This window comes from Miniopterus schreibersii (genome assembly GCF_964146895.1).
Source record: "Miniopterus schreibersii genome assembly, chromosome: 10".
Taxonomy (NCBI): domain Eukaryota; kingdom Metazoa; phylum Chordata; class Mammalia; order Chiroptera; family Miniopteridae; genus Miniopterus; species Miniopterus schreibersii.
In genome coordinates, this window is record NC_138110.1 from 5,088,936 (window position 1) to 5,110,822 (window position 21,887).

General features: G+C 47.3%; 1 pseudogene across 1 annotated transcript; it reads left to right on the forward strand.

Annotated features, from left to right (window-relative positions):
* Positions 1 to 4,674: 4,674 nt before the first annotated feature.
* LOC308562771 (small ribosomal subunit protein eS6 pseudogene) lies at positions 4,675 to 5,304 on the forward strand (annotated as a pseudogene). Its single transcript has one exon. The product of its transcript is annotated as a small ribosomal subunit protein eS6 pseudogene (transcript).
* The last annotated feature ends 16,583 nt before the right edge of the window (positions 5,305 to 21,887 follow it).

The following is a 21,887-nucleotide window of genomic DNA, read 5'->3' on the forward strand; positions in this document are numbered from 1 at the left end:
GTTGTGATGCTCTTTGTAACCTAGATTTGTAAATCAGGCACTTTTGCAATAGCTTGTTGGTCAAAGAGGTCAAGCCTATTCAAGGTGGGAGGGGATTGCGCAAGAATGTGAATAGCAGGAGGTGAGGATCATTGGGGACCACTTTGGAGACTGGCTGCCACATGAACAATATTCACCTTGTCACAAAAATAATAATAGTAACTACTATTGACAGAGGGCTGACTATGGGCTAAAAGCTGTGCCATGCTCTTTACACACAGACTCTCTTAACTATAAATGCTCTTCATTTTTTTTTTTAACATTTAGAATTAATTCAGGCCAAGCATGAAAGGCTTATCTTGTAAGTTCACAGTTCAGAAGGAATTGTAAATAAAAACTATTTAGAAACATAAAAGCCAAGGGGTTTTGGACAGACGCTGTGAAGTGAATGGGAGGGAGGACTGGAGGTTAGGGTGTGGGAGCTAATGAGCAACTTACAAAGGCCGGGGCTCAGGAGATCCTGTGGGAGGCCAACGGAACAAGAAATAGAGGACTGAGTGTATCATCCAAAGTTGTAAAGAGTCACAGAGGGACTAAAGAGTAGAGCCGTAAGTATCAAAACCTGAGACAGAGAGGGGACCTTATGAGGTAACTCCTATTGGTGGGGAGGCAATACATGTTGTCTAAATTCAGGAATAAGCATATAAGCATATTATTTAGGGCTGGGCAGGTGAACATGGGGTTTGTTAGTTGGAAATTGGGGCTGTGGGCCCAGATGGAATGATTCTGCCAAGGGGAAGGTGTGGAAACCAGATTAGACGGAAGGGGGTTAGACATTTCAGGAACTTCCCCAGGGAAGCGGGCCATGGTCTCAAACTTGAACTTGCAGCAGAATCGCCTGCTGGGCTTGTTAGAACACAGACTGCTGGGCCCCATGCCCAGAGTTTCCTCTTCAGTAGTCCTGGGGTGGTGCAAGGGGAAAACTCTCGTGTTTCTCCTCTACTACCCACACAGAGCACTTCTGTGACCAGGCGTACAAGTTTGTTTTAGTCTCCCACATCGACCAACTCTCCAATACCAGGTGGGCACCCCACAGTGCCGTTCAGTTCTGACACTATCTACCTGGGGTTAGGCTCAGAGCCCACAGGTTAAGGGATCAGTCCCACAAGACTGACCCCACTTCAGATGCCAATTATAAGTCCCAGGTTGTCACCTGGGTTTCTGACCAGCTGCCTATAAATTGGGGTTCCCGTGCCCCCCACTTGGGTTTGATAATTTGCTAGAACAGCTCAGAGAACACATTTATGCCCCTCCCAAGACACTCAGCCCTGTCCTGAAGCGCCCTACCACTTTGGCCCTTCCCCAGAGGAACTCTCAGCCTGATGGAGAAAATGGCAAGACAGGCACAGAAGAGATAGGATTTTTAAAAACTTAAAAGTAAAAAGGGCTCTGACAATAGGACTAATATCTTTCCATGCCTTTTCTTTTCACATTGAATTATAATATGGGAGCATGAATACTTTCGAGTTTAGTGACTAATTTTCCCCTGTAATTTTATTTCAGAACATTTTCTTCTTAGAGGTCTCCATGGTACCCAGGGAAATAATGCAGGTCCACCCGAATGCCACGCAATGTAAAGGAATACCTACCGTCTGTGCAAAATATTACCTCTTGTCTAGAACATCTGCTGAAAATCAGCGTCCTGGGCCACTCATTCATTTGTACACTCATGTATTCATCCAACAAATATTGACTGGGCGTCGTCTATGCACCAGACACTGTTGTAGGTGCTGGGGATGCTGCTGTGATAAGAAAGACAAAGCACTGTCCTGAGGGAGCAGACAGAGACCCTAACCAAGTAGATACCAACGTATGTGTGATGGCAGATCGTAACACAAGCTACGGAGAGAAAAGAAAGCAAACTGGAGAGGTGAGAATGCCATCTGACATTTGGTAGTCAGGGGACATTGGGAATGTCACCAAGTGGTGACACTTGATCAGATGCAGTTTGGGAGTGAGCCATGTGGCTACCTGCGGGAAGAGCATTCTCCAAAGAGGGAAGGGTCACTGCGAAGGTCTGAGGCCACAATGTGCCTCAAGTTTGTCGTTGAGGGTGAAAAAGGGTGAAGGAAGAAAACGGCAGCCGGGTTTTAGAGCCACCTACGCTTCCTCAGCCTCTGCTTACTGACCCATTCCCCCTTTTCCACGCTGTCCTCTTAGAAAAAAGAGACATGTATGGTCTCTATCACAATAACATGTGTAAGAAAAGGGAAACATAAACCACAGTTGCCTCTTAATTAGGATGGAATCTTGTTAAATAGAAGGCGCTGTGTGGTCTGGATGCACATGAATGAGTGTGGTACTGCATTGGAGCCAAGGGCCTCAGGGGAGTGGCACTTCTTTATGTAACAGAAAGAGGGACATTTGGAGTTGGAAGGATGCCAACCGGGAGGGCAGGCCCAGGAAGAAGTGTGGGGCAGGAGGAAGGGGTGAAGGCTCGCAGGAGTGAAGCAGACTCTGAAAATCTCCCGTGGTGGGTGGCTGAGGGGTTTGCAGAGGAAAGGTGTTTTTTTTTAATCCTTACCTGAGGATATTTTTTTCCCCCATTGCTTTTTAAAGAGAGTGGAAGGGGAGAGAGAGAGAGAGATAGAGAGAGAGAGGGAACATCAACGTGAGGGAGACACACCAATTGGTTGTGTGTGCCCTGACTGGGGCCGGGGATCAAGCCTGCAACCGAGGTACATGCCCTTGGCCGGAATCGAACCTGGGACCCTTCAGTCCACGGGCCGACACTCTAACCACTGAGCCAAACCAGCTAAGGTGAGGAAAGATTTTTAAATCTAAAATAATAATTTATTGTTTTTGCAATTTATTTTAATTTATTTAATGAATACTTCCTTAGCAATTAGCCAAGCATGGCCCTAAGTTCTTTTCAAAAATTTTTTTGAGATACAATTCATACACCATAAAATTCACCCTTTTGGAAATGTGTACAATTAATTGGCTTTAGTATATTTAGAAAATTGTACAAGTGTCACCACTATCTAATTTCAGAACATATTCACCCCCTAAAAGGAAACCTCGTGCCTATTAACAGCCATTCCCCAGATGCGCAGAATATTTACACATCGAATACTCATGACAAGCCTAAGGCAGAGGCTGGAATTATCCATCTCTCCCCAGGAGCAACTGGGCTCAGGGTTCACAGGAGGTGGAATCCAGGTTTGAACCCAGGATGGGCCCCAGAGCCCATGATCTTAGCCACTGCTTCCCCCCATAATAAGAATTAATTTACTGAAGCGAAGGCATTTTTACATGCCTCAGGGGCAGGAGATTCAATATGGTTAAAGCAACATCACCAGCAAATAAGAAAACAAATGCACTTATATAATGTACCCACTGTGTTTAGCTAACTCTCCCCTCGCACCCTTGATTTTTAATACAGGCCTGATTCACATTCCAGTTTTAAACTATTATACTCTCCTCCATCTCTGTAAATACCACTTTCAACTGCCTGGTTTCTCAGGTCGAAGATTTAGAAGATTCATTGCCTTCTCTGGCCTCATCCTTAACCTCCTATCCACTCTCAAGTCTGCTGGCTCCATCCCCAAACATCCTCAGTATGTTCACTTTTCCCATCAGTGCCGCTAACCTGATTCCAAGCCATGACCATCTCTCACGTGGACTCGGCTATTTGCAATTCATCCAGCGTGCCATTCTGTCTTCTGCTTCCACATTAAACATTTTTTTTTTTAAAAATCCACACTGGAGGATATTTTTCCCATTGCTTTTCACATAGAGAGGGACAGAGAGAGAGAGAAACATTGATGTGAGAGAGACACATCGACTGGTTGCCTCCCTCACCCCTCCCCCGCCGGGGCCGGGGATCGAGCCTGCAACTGAGGTACGTTCCCCTGGCTGAGACTGAACCCAGGACCCTTCAGTCCAAGGGCCGGTGCTCTAACCACTGAGCCACACCGGCCAGGGCTGTGCCCACATATTTGCATGCGCTTTGGGCACTGCCGGGGCGCACTTCGTGGGCGAGGCGCGGCCCCTCGCACAGGGCGCAGCTGACTTCAGCCCCGCGCCGCCGGACAGCTCCCCGCACCCGGGGCGGGCAGGGTGCCTCTGGGGCCTCCAGTCTCTCTCTGAAGCCGCAGGCGCTGGTCCAGTAGGAGCAGCAAGAAGTCCTGTGAGTGTAATGCCCCCCAGGAGCAGCCCACCTGTCCTCTCCTCCAGGGGGAAAATTCTGGGGCGTGTTCTACACAGTTCTTCAGTTAACTTCATCAAAATTTAAAACCTCTGTGCTTCAAAGGACACCATCAGGAAAGGGCGAAGATGACCCATAAAGTGGGAGAAAACATTTGCAAATCGTATAGCTGCTATGGGACGGTGCCCAGAAAATATAAAGTACTCTTAACAATAAGAAGACAACCTAATTTTTAAAATGGGAAAACATTTGACTAGATGGCTCTCCAAAGAAGATAAGCACATGAAAAGATGCTTCGCATCATTAGTCTTTAGGGGGCTGCATCTCAAAACCACAATTAGTTACCACTTCACACCCACAAGGATGGCTACAATAAGAGGTGTGGGCCGGACGTGAAGAAGTTGGACGTCTCATGCCTTTCTGGAGGGAACAGGAAATGGAGCAGTCAACGTGGAACACAGTGGCAGTTTCCCCAGAAGCTAAACATGCTGCTGTTACATGACCCGGCAATTCCATGGAAGGGCTATGTGGTTCCAAGCAGTGGTGGCTTTCCCCACGAAGCAGGGTGTCTTGACCCAAGGCCGTGACCGCCTGCTGCTGAGGAAGGGGCATTCCTCTTACGGCCCAAGGAGGGTGGAGAGAGTGCAAATCTGTCTGGGGGCTGCATTGTGGATGCGAACCTCAGTGTTCTCAACCTGGTCATTGTAAGGAAAGGGGAGAAAGCTATTCCTGGCCTCACCGATACTATAGTGCTTTGCTGCCTGCTGCCCGAAAGAGCTAGCAGAATCCGCAAACTTCAGTCTCTAAAGAACATGATGTCTGCCAATGTGCTGTGAGAAAGCCCCTCAACAGAGAAGGTAAGGAATCTAGGACCAAAGCACCCAAGATGCAGCGTCTCGTTCCTTCACGTGTCCTGGAACACAATCAGCAGCGTGTTGCTCTGGAGAAACAACGTACAAACAAAAATAAAGGAGAGGCTGCAGAATTTGCTAAAGTTTTGGCTAAGAGAATGAAGGAGGCCAAAGGAAGACGCCAGAAACAGATTGCCAAGGGACGTAGGCCGTCTTTCTGAGAGCGTCTCTTCTACCTCTGAGTCTGAGTCCAGTCAAAGATGAGATTTTCTAAGAGTAACAAGTAAATAAGAGTGGATGTTAAAAAAAAAAAAAAAAAGGCATTTTCCCCTGCAGACCCAGGTGGGGAGAAATGAAGCTTGCTGCAGACCAGGAACTTGAGCAATTGGGGGCAGGAAAGTGATGTCAGCCCCAAATGTGGATGCTGGCAAACTGCAACCTCAGCTCCCTGGAGGGTAGGATGAGGGAGGGCGCGCTCTGGGGAGAGGTTGGGCTTTGGGACCATAAAGATCTGGTTGAGGTTCCAGCTCCCCTAAGTGCCTTCTCTTCTTCCGAGCCTCGAGCTTGGTTTCTTCCCTAGGAATAACTATGTACCGTAGGGGCTGGGAGGGTTAGCGACAGTAGATCCAGCATGCCTGGCACAAAGCTGGTCAGGTTAATATAAAAAGTCATGTCATGGCGACCTTGCTGGTCTGATCTGGTAAACCTGGGGTTAGAATTAATTTGGAATTTGGTGGAAAGCACAGCAAGAAGTCTATATAAATAAAATTCATTCTTTTCATTTTCTAAAGGAACTTCCTAACCTGTGAAACTGGGAGGCTGGGGAAACTCGGTGCAGCCTAAAGAGGCTGTTTGCAGCAAACATCCAAACCCTCTTAACATTTAAATAGCACAAAGAAGTACATTTTTATCTCTCAGGAAACCAACAGACTCAATTCCACTTTCAGCTAAAACATTGTGAGTGATCTTCCGGGAAGGCTTGAACCGAATGCACACACATATCGGGGACCCTGTTTCTCAGCCCCAACCTAAACCAGGCTGCTGGAAATGTAAACAGACTCAGAACCAACCTGCGCCAGCTCATAGAGGGCGTGCGTGGGGAGGTAGGCCCTGCCCCGCTCCTCCTCGCTCTTGCTCTCCTGTTGGTGCCTCCTATTAGCCAAGCCAAAGGGAGCTTGGGCAAGACAGTCCACCGAGCAGGGGGAGAAGGTGAGAAGGGGCTGGGGACAGGCGGACAGAGTAACCAGCTCCCGACGCGAGCACCTCAGCTGGACGTCCCCAGAGCAACCGAATGCGGAGGGAAACACCTCGTTTCCCAGAGCAGAGGGCAGAATGGGGTGCGGTTTGGGGCAGCTTCCGGGCTGAGTGTTGGCCGGGGTGGATTTCTAGACCTTCCATTTCTCTGAAAAAGGCTCCTCTTGTGTCTGCTTTTTTTTTTAGAGTTCCCTTAAGATTGTGCCGGAAGAAGATGTTCCATGCGTAGAAGCCCGTGATAAAATCCCTCTGTAGAGCACTCTAACCCCCGCCTGCTCCCTTGTCTGTAAGTAATACGGTCGAGGAAAGTGCTCCGCGCAACTCCAGCCCGAGCTTCCCCTTGCACGTGGAATGGAAAATTCTCTTGTGACTGGTCTTTCCTCTGAGGATCTGCCAAGGTGCAGCGTGAGCAGCTCCCTCAGAGAAGGCCTGACGGTAAGATGGAAACGTGTTCCTTCCTCCTCATATTTGGAAGAGGTGAGGGAGGGTAGGGCTGGGGGACCCCTTGGACCCAGTGCCTCCACCAAAGCCCCTGTTGTTCCTGGTAGTTCATTAGGAAGTCGCAGCAGCTCTGCCAGATGAGCGGGTTTTAAAATTCAGGAGAGGAGCTCTCCTGGGGGAAGGAGAAGCTGAGGATAGAGGTCTCATGGTGCCTCTTAGAAAAGTGTTTGATTTATGCCTGTCGTCTGCACCGCTCATTCCTGGACAATGCCACATGGACAAGCAGGAGAAACCTTGGCCTTCCCTTTTCTTTAATTCACCACGTTTCTGGTGGAGGAAGCATGCTCCCCCACCTCCTTTCCGTGGTTTGTGGGATGGCTAACTCCTGTCCCAGAGTCTCTCATTTTAAGTGTTAAATACTCTGATGTAGATGGAAACATGTTCCATATCAAGGCAGGAGAAGACAGGGAGGCCTCCTTTCTGATGGAGTCTGATGTTTCCTCCGATGTTTCCTAGCCTGCATGGGGAGAACCACACTTGGCGCGTCCTTAAGGATCACATGACTGGCACCCCAAGGCCTCCCCGCAGCCCTCGCTGTCCAGAGCTGGAATTACCCTGGTGACCCGCTGAAGCCTCCTGATTCCTCCCCCTCATTTCCCCTGAAACAGAGCTTATCAACTTTAGACCAGAAAGGAAGACACGCACAGCATCCTGGTAGCTTATTTTATTGTTCCAGCAAAAATTTCTGAAGAAAACCCCACCGTGTTTCAATAAGGATTAGACTCCACTGCGTACAGCTCAGTGGTTCTCACCATGTGAGGAAGGCAGCTTTGCCCTCTCAGTAGACACTGGGAAATGCCTGGGACTCTCGTGGTTGGTACCACTTGGCAGAGGCTTGTACTGGCATCCAAAGAGTAGAGGCCAGGGATGCTGCTAACATGTACAGGGCACAGGGCAGCCCTCCCCTACCACGAGTGGGCGGCCCCAGATGTTAATAACGTCGAGGTGGGGAAACCCTAACATAACTGAAACCCGCTTGGCAAGCCTGCCCACATGTGCTGGGATTCTACGCAGGCTGAGACCCTTGCTATGTACCTTCCTATGAACTCCTGATATGTTTATGTCAACATTTTAATGCTTTCAACAGTATTTATTGAATGCCCACCATGTACTGGGCGTTATGTTTTGTTTAGCTCTGGAGACACAGCAGGGAACCAGATCAGGCCTGTCTGCGTGGAGCCCACAGTCTGCAGGGAGCACTTTTCTCAGGTGGGGACTCATTCTCTTTATTGCTTTGTAAACTGCCTCAGATTCCTGTTGGCCAGACTCCTCTGACCCTCTTGTCCTCTGTCTGGGCTGGGCATGGACTGGATGCTGCAAGTGCAAAGGTTGTTAGGATTTCTCAAGAAGCCTCCTCTAGAAAACTGGACTAGTGGGAGGAACGTGGATTTTGGAGCCAGACAGGACGGTCAAACCTTGGCACTGCTCTTTAAGAAGCTGTGTGCCTCTTAATCTGTCTGTGTCTCACCCTTTTCATTTGTAAAGTGGGGCTAATAAATATTTCTATTGCTGAGTGTGTGTCACTGTGGGATGTCAGCCAGGGCCAGAGATTCCAGGAGTTACCCTGAGGCAAGAGTTGGGGGAGCATCGTAAGGTATAGGCCAGGAAGTCAAGAACCCATTTCTCTCTCTCCCTCTCTCTTGCTTCGGTCCCTTGGAACTCATGGACAGAATCTTGGCTGATGTATTTATTTTCTGCCCCATATACTTTAATTCAATTTCTTGTTCATTTTAAAACAAACTTGGTACCATGTGTCCAATTCTGAAAGCATGGGATGTTCTGCTTCGAGTGAACGAAAGCAGCAGGGTTGAGCCTTGTCTCGATTGGCCGGATGAGCAATGGCTTTGGCAGCTTTGGAAACCATGACTCAACAGTTCCTCACTCCAACTAATTGAAATGGGAATGGACTTGGCATTTTCCATTTCCCTGGGGATCTTGATCTTTTCAACTTTTCTGTGTGTTCTGGGTTGTTCATGTGAGGCTCCTGTGGAGTTGGAACAAACTTCAGCTCTGATGAGGCATCAGTTCTGTCTGCCCATTAATAATGGGGTCAGTGCATCGAGACAGTCCCTCGTTAGCAGATAAGCATTCTGAAGGCTTGTCTGTGTGTCTGCCTTTGCCTTTTGGCCTGAGCTAAGTGGGAATGTATAGGTTAGATCATTTGTTTGAATTTGTGAATGAACTCGGACTAGTCAAGAGAAGCCAGGAAGCATTTCATGTAATGGATTTCTTTTTTTTAAGCTATAAAACATTTAATAGTTACAGTTCTGGGGAAAATTTGGCAGTGCCATTAAAATACTTCGTGATTTTATTGGGGAACATGTAAATTGGTAGAACCCCTTTAGAGGACAAGTTGGAGAATCTATTAAATGTAAAATGCACATGTCCTTGAACCCTCAATTCCACTTCTGGGAGCTTCTGCTACACATATACTCCCAAATGAGCACAAACAGGGGTGTTCAAGGTCACTTACTGCATATGTTCTCTCTGGCAAAAGATTAAAATATACTCTAAGTCTTCATCATTGAGGCAGCTGTACAATAGCAAGAGCTTAAGGGAACATTAAAGAGTGTAAGGCACCTCTAGGTTCCATTAAGAAATGACCTCCAAGCTAAGAGACAGATTAATGTGCACAGTATGCTACTTGCTATGTGAAAAGAAAGGGACATGTGCACACACATACACACACCCACACCCCATCTCTGAATGTCTATAGAAGAATCTGTTACGAGTGAATGCATCTGGTCAGGGACCGAGATGCTAAAAGATAGAAGTGGGCGGGAGACCATCTAATAGCCTTTTGTACTCTTATTTTAGTATTTTTTCCATGTATATCTATCACCTATTCAAAATAAATAAAAGTATCTTGGTAATAATTTAGCTATTTTCAACTTTGCTTCTAGGGCCAGGATTTGTAGCCTGCGGTTCCTCAAGGGGGTTTGCAGATGCACTTTAAGGGGAGGGTTAACGAACTTCCAGAAATTATCTAAGTAGCTGTGTATGCCTAGGTGCATTTCCAGGGGATGGGATCCATAATTTTCACTGGGCTCTCAGCATGGTCCAGGAGCTCAGAAAGGCCAAGAACTGTTGCTTTAGAGACAGAGCTTCATCCACAGCAAGCAGGCTGTTTGTATGAGATGAAAGCCCAGTTCTGACTTGCTACTGGACCCTTGGCAAATCACTTGAATCTTGATGAGTCCAGAAATGAATGCTGAGTGGCAAGTGTCCTCAGTCCTTCTGCTGACCAAGTCATTAGCTCATGCGTGGTGTCCAGGCTGTCCCAGAGGGACTGAGGTTTAATTGCCAAATGAGGAGTGGGAATGTGGTGTAGGGGGACCAGTGTACACCAGCTCTGATGTCAGGTGTGAGTCCAGATCAAAGTCTGGAATTTTTCATTATAAATTAATAAAAAAAAGAACAGGCTGGAGACTTATTAACCCAGGAAAGGACAACACTGTTTTTACAATTGCTCAAGACAAAAACATCAGAATCATTCCCAGCTCCCCTTTCTCTCATATTACAGATGCATATTTACATATGGATGTGCACTGAAAAAATCCTGGAGACCTACATTCCAATTGACTGGGGTTTCCACTGGGAAAGGGGGCGAAAAGAAATTGGGAAGCAGGTCCTCACAGGGGACTTTAGTCTTATCTGTAATGTTTTAGTTTTTTTGCAGAGAATGTATTCCTTCTTTCTTCCTACTTAACTTCCATATACTTATCCATTCATCCATCTACCCTTCCTTCCACGCATGCAGCCATACATCCAACCATCTATCCATCTGTCCACCCATTTGTCCATCCGTCCATCCACCCACCCTCCCACCCACCCATGCAGCCATCCATCCATGCAGCTATCCTTCCATTCATGCAGGCATCTATCCACACAGCCATCTGTTCATCTATGCATCCATGCATGTATCCATCCAGCCAGCCAGCCACCCATCCACCCACCTACCCATCTATTTATTCATCCAAGAAATATCCACTGAATGCCAACTGTGGGGCAATCATTGTCCCATGACAATGAGATGTGAAAGTTAAAAAGACAGACATTATTCTTGCTCTCATGGAACCTATAGTTTATTGAGACAAAGGATGGTAACACAAAAAATCCCACAAATAGCTATGTAAAATAATTGACAATTACTAAGGAAAAGTGTGACATATTAAGCAAATATATGACAAAGGAATTGTCTCCCCAATAGCTGCTTCTCCCAAGTGCTTTATTTATATTTTGATGTGAGAATTCCTAGAAGTGGGAGCTACCTTAAGGACAAAGAGTCCTCTCTTGGAGACTGTGGAAATGGTGATGTTTAACATCTATATATTATTTGTTAAATTAAACTATCAATTATATGATAAATCTTTATTTCTATATTTTGCCTTAAGTATTGATTCAGTAAAAGGAAAATAATTTCTTCACAAATGCCAGTCTGCACAAGTATTTCTGACAGATTTTTTGGGGGGCAGTTTCTCCGTAGTTTTCTCCAGGAACATCAGCAGTTCATCCGTCACCCCTCCAACTTTTGGACTTGGAATATAATTGAAAGCCAAACCCAGCTCAATTTATGTACCAGTTATTAAACAGAAGGAAGAAATTAAACCCGAGTCAGACACTAGTTTAAGCACTTTGAGAACCTTAAATCATTTACTCTTTACTGGGTGGACACTTTATCACCCCCATTTACCAGGAGAAGGATCTGAGAAACGGAGAGGCTAAGGAACTTTCCTGGGGTCACAGAGCAAGTAGGTAGAGGGGCCAGGCCCTCAGTCTCTATGAAATCATTTTCGTTTCTCTCACAGTTTTACCTCATTGACTTTGTGGGGTTTCTATATCAGACACTAATAGGGGCCTACTTAGTGTCACATGCTGTGCCTTGGGGACTACGAGCCCTTTGAGGGCAGGCCCAAAAGAAGTGTTGGTCAAACGCACAGGTGGTGACCCCTCACTGTTGGCCTTGGAGGATTTTTTTCTCCTAGGTCAGATCACTTGGCCCAGCAACATACATCTGATGTTCAAAGTGAAACCTTTCTAGAAAAGTACCTGCCACCAAGGCCTCTGGCATCAGCACTGCCTGCTCAAGCCCATTTCCCATTATTCTGGCGAGTATAACCAGGGAGCTATTTTAATTATTATTATTTCTTCCCAGAATACAGGAAGCTCTTGTGATTAGGAGACACAATTGGAACTCTGCAAAGGGGGACATTGCGAGTCACCCAGCATTAGGGAGACAAAGTCCCCAAGGCCTGAGCGGATACGGACGCCCCATACAGCGTGTTCCCTGACGCAGGGAATGTCTGAGGCTCAAAATCCAAATCGCTGTCCTCTCAAAAGCCGAAATGCTCAGCCTACTCTACATAATGCACTCAAATTGCCTCCTTGAGGTTGTAGGTTGTTGAAATGAACTGATTAAGGTAATCCACAAAGCAATTTATGAACCACACTCTCATTAAGGAAATAAAAGGAGCATTGGCTGCATAATTTAATAAAAGCTGCTTCCATTCAACTGTAGAAACAACTGAGTTATCCAGCAGGGCTCTGGTTTAACTTTCCCATTTGGTTAAATGACTGTTGAATTAATTCAGCCCAGTGCTGGCCTCTGAATTATGACCAAGTCATAGAAATTGAGGTGTGGGGGCGTGGGGCGGGGGAGGTAGGGAGAATGAACTGCTGATGCTGTGGGGGCAAGTTAGGGAAGAATTGGCTGAAAAACATCAGTCAAAAGAAACATTTGAAGAAAAATTATTTTCTGTTTGTTTAAGTGGATGCTAACTTTAAAAAGGAAGGGGTAGGAGGGAGGGAATTATTATTAAATTCTTATCCACCATCTACCAGAATTAGGCTTAGGCACTTGGGCATGCGTGAGATTTTATGTAGGTGAGTGGACTACATAAAATCTGACCACCTATGTAGTTAGGCTTAGGCACTTCACCAGCGTGAGATTTTATGTAGTTGGGTGGAAGGGAGAGATGTCTCCAGTGAGGAGGCATCAGAGGTGGGATTTGAGAGGCTGTTAGGGTTTGGCACCCAGTGCCGGGAGAGGGTCCATCGTGCTGGGGGTGGCTTTCACACAGAGGAAGAGAAGACACAGGGAGACAGTGACAGGGAAGCCTGGAGGCAAATGTCTCTTGCTGCTTCTCTGAGCACTGTGCCACGGATGGCGGAGAATTGCTCAGAGCCAAGGGGGTGAAGGGGGAGACCTCCGTGCTTGGATTTTCCCAGCATTCTATTGGGAGCCGACACTACCCAAGTTGCTAGCTTAGAACTAGGCACAACATCAGCAAGTTCAGGGGCCAAAACGAATCCCCAGCAATCCCCCCAGGATACCTTGGCTGTTTTCCCATCAGTATTTTGCATTGTTCTGAAAGTACTAGGTGCTTTTAAAAATATTTGAGAAATAAAGGAAAGCAGAAAAAATACCCCCAATTCCACCACTGAGACACAAACACAGTCACATTTGGGATTATTCCCTTCCAAGCAGATTCTTTTTACAGTCAGAATTATAACATACAGGCTGTTTGTTCTCACTTTTTACTTATATTAGGCCCTGAACATTTCCAGCTTCTCACATAGTTTAGAACTGTCATTATGAGGGGGAGGGTAATATTCTACCTGGTGGATACATAAGAATTGTCTTTATTATTTCTACCCTACTCTGGATAGATCAGTTGTCCCTATATTTTCCTCAAATATAACAACTCTTGCCAATATAATCTTTCTGCATTTTCTTGTAAATCATTTCTTGGGCTTTTGATTCCACTAACCAAATGGTAGAATTCACAGGCAGAGGAAATGAGCAAAGTGGAAGTCGGCTAAAGAGAAAGAATGGCCTACTGGTGTCAGATGGGCAGGCCCTGAACAAAAACGGATCCGTTTTCCCTCAAAAATCACATCCTGCAAAAATATGGTTGGGTGAGGGGTCAGCTTTTGTAATGTTACAGGTTGACAGGACCAAATAAGTACAAGACAGAGTTAAAAATTTTAGCACATTATTGAACTTTTGGACTTCTCAGAGACTTGGACATAGTGATGTGCCTGTGAGTGGTCTAGAGCCGCTCTGCCCAGTAGACATGTCTCTGCGATGATGGAGCTGTTCTCTGCACTGTCCAGTATGAGTGCCCCAGCCACATACAGCTATGGAGCATTCAAAGCCTAGCTAGTGAGGCCAAGACACTGACGTTTAAGTTTAGTTTTATTTTAATCACCCTAAATGTAAATCAGCACATGTGGTTAGTGTTTTCACACCAGCCAGGGCCAGTCTGGAGGAAGATGTCATATGAAGTCTGTCTCTAATTTATCTGACCACAGGCTGCTATCTTTTCCCCAGTGGCATCTCTGGGAAAAAAGAATGTTTCATGAAACACACGTGGCCAAAGCTGATGCAGAATATTTCTCCTCAAGGGTCTCTGAGAATAGGAGACCTTTAAGGGAAGTAGGAGAAACCTAGAAGCAAGGGTGACCTCTTTTACATGGGAACCTGGCTTATTAATCTATGTCTATTAATTGCTGCATTCACCTCTATTTCATAATTACTATTCTTGAGTGGGGTCCTTGGTTGGTCCACTTATGTCAGACTGTGGTGTGGACTGCTGGCCAGCTTACGATTGGCTGTCCTTTTGGATGATGCTTGACAGTGGTCCAATCAACTGTGGCTGTGGAGGTCATGGGATAGAAAACATGGGTGCCTAAGGGCTGATGTGATTGTGGGTGGCACAGGTATTAAATGATAAACAATGTGTAAGAAAGCACTGTCAGTCTAGTTTCCACATTCCTGAACCTCAGTGATCTTCTCTGTACAATGATGATGGTAATGAGGAATTAGAAAGTTGCTATAAAGGTGCATGATATATTTATGTAAACATACGTGTTTGTTATATGCATTACTGCTGTTTTTCTTTATAAATTCATAAGTATATGGATTGGTATTTCCTATTTGGCCTTCCAGATTCCCTCTCCACCCCTCTACCTTGCTCTCTCACCCCTGTGCTCACCTTCAGCAGTGGGCTTCCAGGTGGGTTTGACCATGGAAATCCTCAGAGAGACCAGAGGAGGGATTAGAGTGAGTACTGGGGTCAGGGTGTCCCTTCCTATTCGGCTCATTCCCTGAAGGTTCATTTGGAATGGCTGTGTTCTTTGACTAAAGAACATGGCTCCGATCAGGCATCAGGCAGCTCTCTCCACCTGAAGCTCTCCCTCCAGGTCTTGATGGTGAGTCTTTCTTCATGTTCTTTCAGGTGGTACCTGTGAACCCCCTCTCTATCTTAAAAAAAAAATAAATAATAAAAAATATATATATATATAAAATATAAATATATATAAAATATAAATATATATATATATATATATATATGTAATTGACTTCAGAGAGCGGAAGGGAGAGGGAGACAAAAAAGAAACATCAGAGAGACAACAAGGTGGTGGCATAGAGAACCACGGTCCCTGCCCCCTCCTGCAACCACATTAAAATTACAACTAAAATACGAAACCACCATCACTCATAACCTCCTGAAATCCAGTTGAACAGAAGTCCTACAACCAGGAAACTGAAGAAGCACTGAGACCAGTAGGAGAGGCCAAGACCCAGGCGTATTGGAGCTGAATCCCGGAGACTCAGCCGCAGGCCCATACCCGGTGCCCCGGGTTAAACCAGGAGGGACATCTTGGTGGTGGAGGCTTCCCAAAGGAGGAAGGGGTCCTAGCCCACATCAGGCTGCCTGGGACTCCCACAACCTCTGAGTCCCTCAGCGACAGTCTCCATTGGTTTTCACACCCCGAAGTTGTGGGGACTTCTCTTCCCAGCCCTGGAGCCCTGGCAGCTCCTCATAAAGGGCCCATGCATGGACTCAGACATGCTCCCTCTGAGCCCCAGCACCAGGCAGCAGCTTGAAAGGAAACTGGGACACTTGGGGAGGAACTAACCTGCCTGAAATTGGGGTGAGAGGTGGAGGGGCAGCTTTCTCCCAGGCAGAGGAGCTGGCAGAGGCCATTACTCCTTTGGCGAGCTCCCCCCACAGAGCTGGCAGGCAGGTGCTGTATTTGAATTTCCAGCACCTGACTCACACCTTTGGCCCCGCCTTGGTGATTCCAGGAGGCCCCGCCCTCCCTACCTGCAAGCTCATCCAAGCCATTTCCCGTGGCTTTTCTATGCAAGTGGCCTCTTGAGCCTTATGCTTAGGACTCTCCTAAAATATCTCAAACAAGCAGCAGCGTGCCCCATACGGCTTGATAAGCGGCCCCAGGCCTGGCACTAGTGGCAGCCTGCATTGGTTCATAGCTTGGCCTCTCCTGGTCACCTCCAAGCCCAACACAAGTAGCAGCCAACTACAGTTTTCTGTGTAGCTCATGCTGGGTGGCCCTGGGCAAGGCACAGGCAGAGGCTGACTTTGCATCTCCCGGGAGGTCCCAGAGACAGCGCACCCAATGGTCAGACTTGACCACGCTGGATTACAACCCTACCACATCCATGAATGACATATGCAAGGGACACACTCGGTGAACACTAAATCTCCACTGAAATAAATCCTGCTCCATAGGGGTGTCTCCAGCACAGCAGCTCGTTGGCTCTAGTTGCAGCTGGTCCTCACAGCCGATTGGCCTGGGGGTCAGTTCCTCCCAGTGATGCCAACAGCAACCAAGGCTCAACTACAACAGGTCAGAGCACACAGCTCACAGAGGGGAGCACCTAGAAGGCCCAACTCAGGTGACTGGGGAAGCGGATCCACTGGACCCTACAGGACACCTATTATACAAAGCCACTCTACAAATTCCAGGAGACATAGCAGATCTACCTAATACATAGAAACAAACACCTGGAAGCAGCCAAAATGTGGAGGCAAAGAAACATGTCACAAAGGAAAGAATAGAAGAAAGCTCCAGAAAAGGAAATAAATGAAATAGAGCCAAGCAAACTACTAGATACAGAGTTCAGAATTATGGTTATAAGGATGCTCAAGGATATTGGTAAGACTATTAAGGAAACTAGTGAGATCATCAATGACATAATAAAGTACCAATTTGAAATGAAGGCTACACCAACTGAAAGGAAGGATAATTTACAGGGAATCAACAGTAGAGTAGAGGACTCTGAGAATCAAATCAGCAATTTGGAACATGAAGAAACAAAAACACCCAACCAGAAGAGCAAAAAGAAAAAAGAATCCAGAAATATGAAGATAGTGTAAGGAGTCTCTGGGACAACTTCAAGCGGCGCAACATTTGCATTATTGGGGTACCAGAAGGAGAAGAAAGAGCACGAAATAGAAAACTTCTTTGAAAAAATGACAGAAAACTTCCCCTACCTGGGGAAAGAAATGGACTTGCAAGTCCAGGAGGCACAGAGGGTCCCAAACAAGAGAAACCCAAAGAGGCCCACAGCAAGACACATCATAATCAAAATGTCAAAGGTTAAAGACAAAGAGAGGATCTTAAAAGCAGCAAGAGAAAAGTAGTTAGTTACCTACAAGGGAACACCTATACGACTGTCAGCTGATTTCTCAACAGAAATTGCAGGCCAGAAGGGAGTGGCAAGAAATATTCAAAGTGATGAAAAGCAAGAACCTACAACCAAGATTGCTCTACCCAGCAAAGCTATCATTTAGAACTGAAGGTCAGATAAAGAGTTTCACAGATAAGAAAAAGCTAAAGGAGTTCATCACCACCAGCCCAGTACTACATGAAATGTTGAAGGGTCTTCTTTAACAAGAAGCTAATAAACAAAAGAATCTGACAAAGCAAATAGACCCAGAGACATTGACGCAGGCAACAGATGGTATCTCAGAGGGAAGAGGGAAGGGGATTGGGGGTGGGAAGAGATTAACCAAAGAAGTTATATGCATGTATGCATAACCCATGGGTACAGACAATAATGGGGTGAAGGCCTGGGGAGGGGGTGGGAGTGAAGTGGAGGGGGTCAATGGGAGGAAAAAATGGGGCACCTGTAATACTTTCAACAATAAAGATAAATTAATAAGAAAAAAAGAGAAATATCAATGATGAGAGAGAGTTATTGATCGGCTGCCTCCTGCATGCCTGCCCCCACTGGGAATGGAGCCCGCAATCCAGGCATGTGCCCTGACCTACCGGGGCTCGAACCGTGATCTCCTGGATCCTAGGTCAGTGCTCAACTGCTGAGCCACACTGGTTGGGAGTGTGTACCCTGTCTTGAATTGGGTACTTCCCTACCCTTGGGATTTCCCTCACCTTTGCATATGGTTCTTTTTTTTAGTGCCTCCTCAAATACCCAATTTGGGTGTACTTGGATCCTAATGGATATGACATCCTTAACTTCAGTTTTGATGGAAATTCCCATCCCCCCAAAGCCTTGTAAAATTATAAATGGGATGACTTTCTTGTGTCACATTTCAGTGTTTTAATTATTTTTCTGGGCAGCTGTATTTCATTGGAGACTAGCACTGGCTAAGCAAAGCAATAGGTTTCAGAGGCAATATTTCTCTAGCAGCCACTTAATTAGAAAATAATCTCATAGCCAGCCACATCTAGTAGCTTTTCTCTCTCTCTCTCTCTCTCTCTCTTTTTCATGTTTTCCTCCTTTTTCATTTTTCTGAAAGAATTAGCAGAACTCCTTGGAGAAGAGAAGTTGCCGCTTTCTGTGGCTGGGGGAGGTTGTAGCTGGCTGGGGTTATGGCTCGGACTAGGCAGCCATATCCACCCAGTGAAAGTAGCTCTCACTCACTGATGTCCTGGATGCTAGGCGCTCGGCTAATATAGTCACAACATTGATCTCACAACAACTTTGTGAAGTTAGTGACATTGTTACCCCATTTTACAGCTGTTACTGTTATTAGTAGTAATCTAGATGCTCTTCTGTACGAGTTCCCTGTTCAGCGAGGACCCCTTCCCTGCCTGGGTTTGTCTTCTGGCTTCAATAATGACCCCATGTGTCCTTCCACAAGGTGGGGCTCTCCCCACAGTAGGAAGCTGCTCAGAATGTTTCCTTTGGAGAAGTTGTTGGTTTTTTTCTTGTCTATTTCGATTTTTCTCTGGCTTCTGCCTCCTTTGCTTTCTGCCATTCCCCCCCCTCTTGGAGACATAAACAGGCCCTTGGTAGCCATGAAGACTAGTAAGATGGGACCTGCCCTGGTGTCTTAAATATGTATTGTTGACTCAGAGAATAAGACTGTGTAGCAGGTCCGGGAGATACAATGGTGGACAAGACCCAGTTCTTGCCCTGAGGGGTTCGTTAGGGAGAGGGTGCAGATAAGTAACCAGGTGTGGAAGCCCAACTCTGACCATAGTCCCCTCCCTCCCACGTTATTCTAGGGCTGGTCTGTGTGAGCAGCAGAACACGGCAGAAGTATGGTATGTTATTTTCAAGACTGGGTTATCAATGCCACGCTTCTGTTGTGGGTCCCTCCCTTAGTCTGGGAGAAGAGGCCGTGTTGTGAGCAGCCTCTGTGGAGGTGCATGTGGCATGGAGCGGACATCTCCTGGCTGGGAGCCCGGAGGTGGGTTCTCCATCCCTGGCCAGGTCCTCAGAGCATGCAGCCCTGGCCAACAGCAACCTCACGAGGGACCCCGAGCCAGAACCGTCCAGCTGCGTCACTCACCAGATTCCCGACCCTCGGGAACCGTGTGCAGTGATTAATGTTTGCTGTTTAAAGGTGAGTGCGAGGGTAATTGGTCCTGCAGCAAAGGTAACCGACCAGGAAATGATAACACACAGGTAGAGAGGAGGAGGCCTGGCTGCGCAAACCGTGCTAGAGTCCGAGGCAGCCGCGTCCCGTCCCAGGAGAAGTCCTACATGCCTGTGGGGGTTACGGGATGAGGCTGTGTCCTCATAGCCCCGTAGTCGGCAGCTTCCTATCAAAGGGGTACTTGCTTCCGGCCTGGATTTGGGTGCCCAGCTGTCTTAGAGGCGCACGATCGTGTCATGCTAGGATGTGGGGAGCGGGACCACAGACTTAGCAGGACTTGGGGCCCAGCCAGGAAGGAGGGCTTGGCAGGCGCCTCAAGGACTGGGGTCTGGACCTCGACTCACTGGGGCTCCATGAACATGTGGATGTGATCAGCCAGGCCTCTGATGAGCCCTTGGGGAGGGATCACCTATGGTGAGTATAGTTTGTCTTATTCTGTGTGTCATAGGGAATGAAGACATCTCTGTGAGTGTAACTGTTTCCACTCTGGGCAAGGAGTGTAGAGCAGGAGGAGGCGCTGGGGCATCTGGGCTCTTCCCCGGCTGTGGTCTGTGCCTGAGGGACTCTGCTCCCATGAACCTCAGTTTGGGGCAGAAAATTCAGCTTTTGAATAGTGCAAAGTTCTCAACTGTCTGACACAGAGTCCAAACGGCAGGCAGGGAGGGCCTGTGCTGAGCAGGATCAGGAGGCAGAAGCCATAGCAATGATCTGAACAGAGATAATTAAAAATAAACAAAAAGGCTAACTCAGTGTAAAGTTACTGACTCTTTTGTACCTGGACGAGTGAAGAGGGCATGCTGAGGCATCTTGGACGTAGCAGCTACAGGAGGCAATTACTTCCCTAGGGCTAGGTCATGAAACACTCTCACCCTGGTACAATCATGGCCCCTTTTATAGTTTATTGTTTATTTTTAACAACGTAACAGGCGCCCACACCTGACACTAGGTCTCCTTTAACCATGTGGTCCCCCATCAAACTATCCCGCTGTTTCCCCCAGGACCCAAGGTTTCATTGTATCTACATGCACTCTTAAGGAGTATATTTTTAATTTTGGCAGATTTTACCTTTATAAAAAGATGCCTTATGTACTTTTTTGGGACTCCTTTCATTTAGCTTTGCCATGCTTTGTTTGTATTGTTTCATGTGACAGTAATGAATAGATTTTACTTTCATTTAGTATTTCATTGTGCGAATACACCAGCTCTTACCCATCCCCTCTCCAGCTGATGGCCAGTTGTTTGGTTTTTTTCCCAGGTTTTTGCCATTGAGAACAGGGCTGGCTTTTGTATACTAATCTTTTATTCCGTCACCTTGTTAATCAGTCCGAATCATTTCAAAATTGCTGAAAACACGAGTCTTGTCGTCTCGAGCTGGTGTTTTAGAATTGCTGTTAGCCAGGCAGCAGGTGTGGCGACTGTCATTGTCCAAGTGTGTGACCCTGGTCTTCACTGTTCACAGGGTGGTCAGCTGGGGGTTGGCATTGAGTGACGGGCACTGCTGTCACCACAGGTGTAACTGCCATTTACAGTGTCTTCAGAACGCTCACACCGTAACTTGGCGTGGAGGTGAGTTCCACGCTCCAAGGAAAGGCTGGGGACGGAGCAGCAGGTGCGCATTTCTCAGCGAGGCAAATGCTCGCCAGTGGAGTGATGGCTGCACCGCATGTCTTCTTGAAAACCGCGAATAAATGCGCCGTAGGCCCTGGGGCGGGAGATTTCACGGAACTGATAACGCAGGGTTAAGTTTTGTAACCAAGGTACGCAGGAAGGGTCTTACTTTGGGGCCTTCACACTCACTGTTCTTTCCGTCCAAAAGGCTATCTTCCAGGAAACTACATACGACCCCCCCTCACTTCCTTCCAGTGTGAACTCACGGCCACCTTCTTGGCGGGGTCTCCCCTGACCCATGGCCTCAGATGGCACCGCCTCACTCCCTAGCCAGACCCTTCTCCGCTTTACGGATACATTGGGCAGGAATGTATCGTATTTATGCTGTTTATAACCTGTGTCCTCCACGAGGATTTTGGTCTGTGGCTCACTGCTCTGTGCCTCACACCAAGGCCAGCGCCTGGCATGGAGCAGCCAACACCCTCCGCGTGGGAACTCCAGGTCCTTCCACGCCCTCCAGGCTGCGGCCTGGGGGGCTCGCGCTCTGTGCCAGGGGCGGCTGGCCGCAGGGTAACCGGCTCTGCTGCTCCAGCCTAAGACCGGCGCCTTCCCGGCCGGTCCCGCGAGGCTGCTGACGGCCCCCATCCTGCCGCTTCTGTACTGATTAGAACTAAGGCCACGTCACGGCAAAGCCAGCGGGGAAGCCCCCTGGGCACTGCGTGGGCATGTTTGCAGACAGCAGGATGACTCAGGGAAGGGACAGTGCAGCCCTGTTCTTTGCCATCGGGTCGGAGCTGGGCACAGCGACACAGCAGGTGTGGTGAG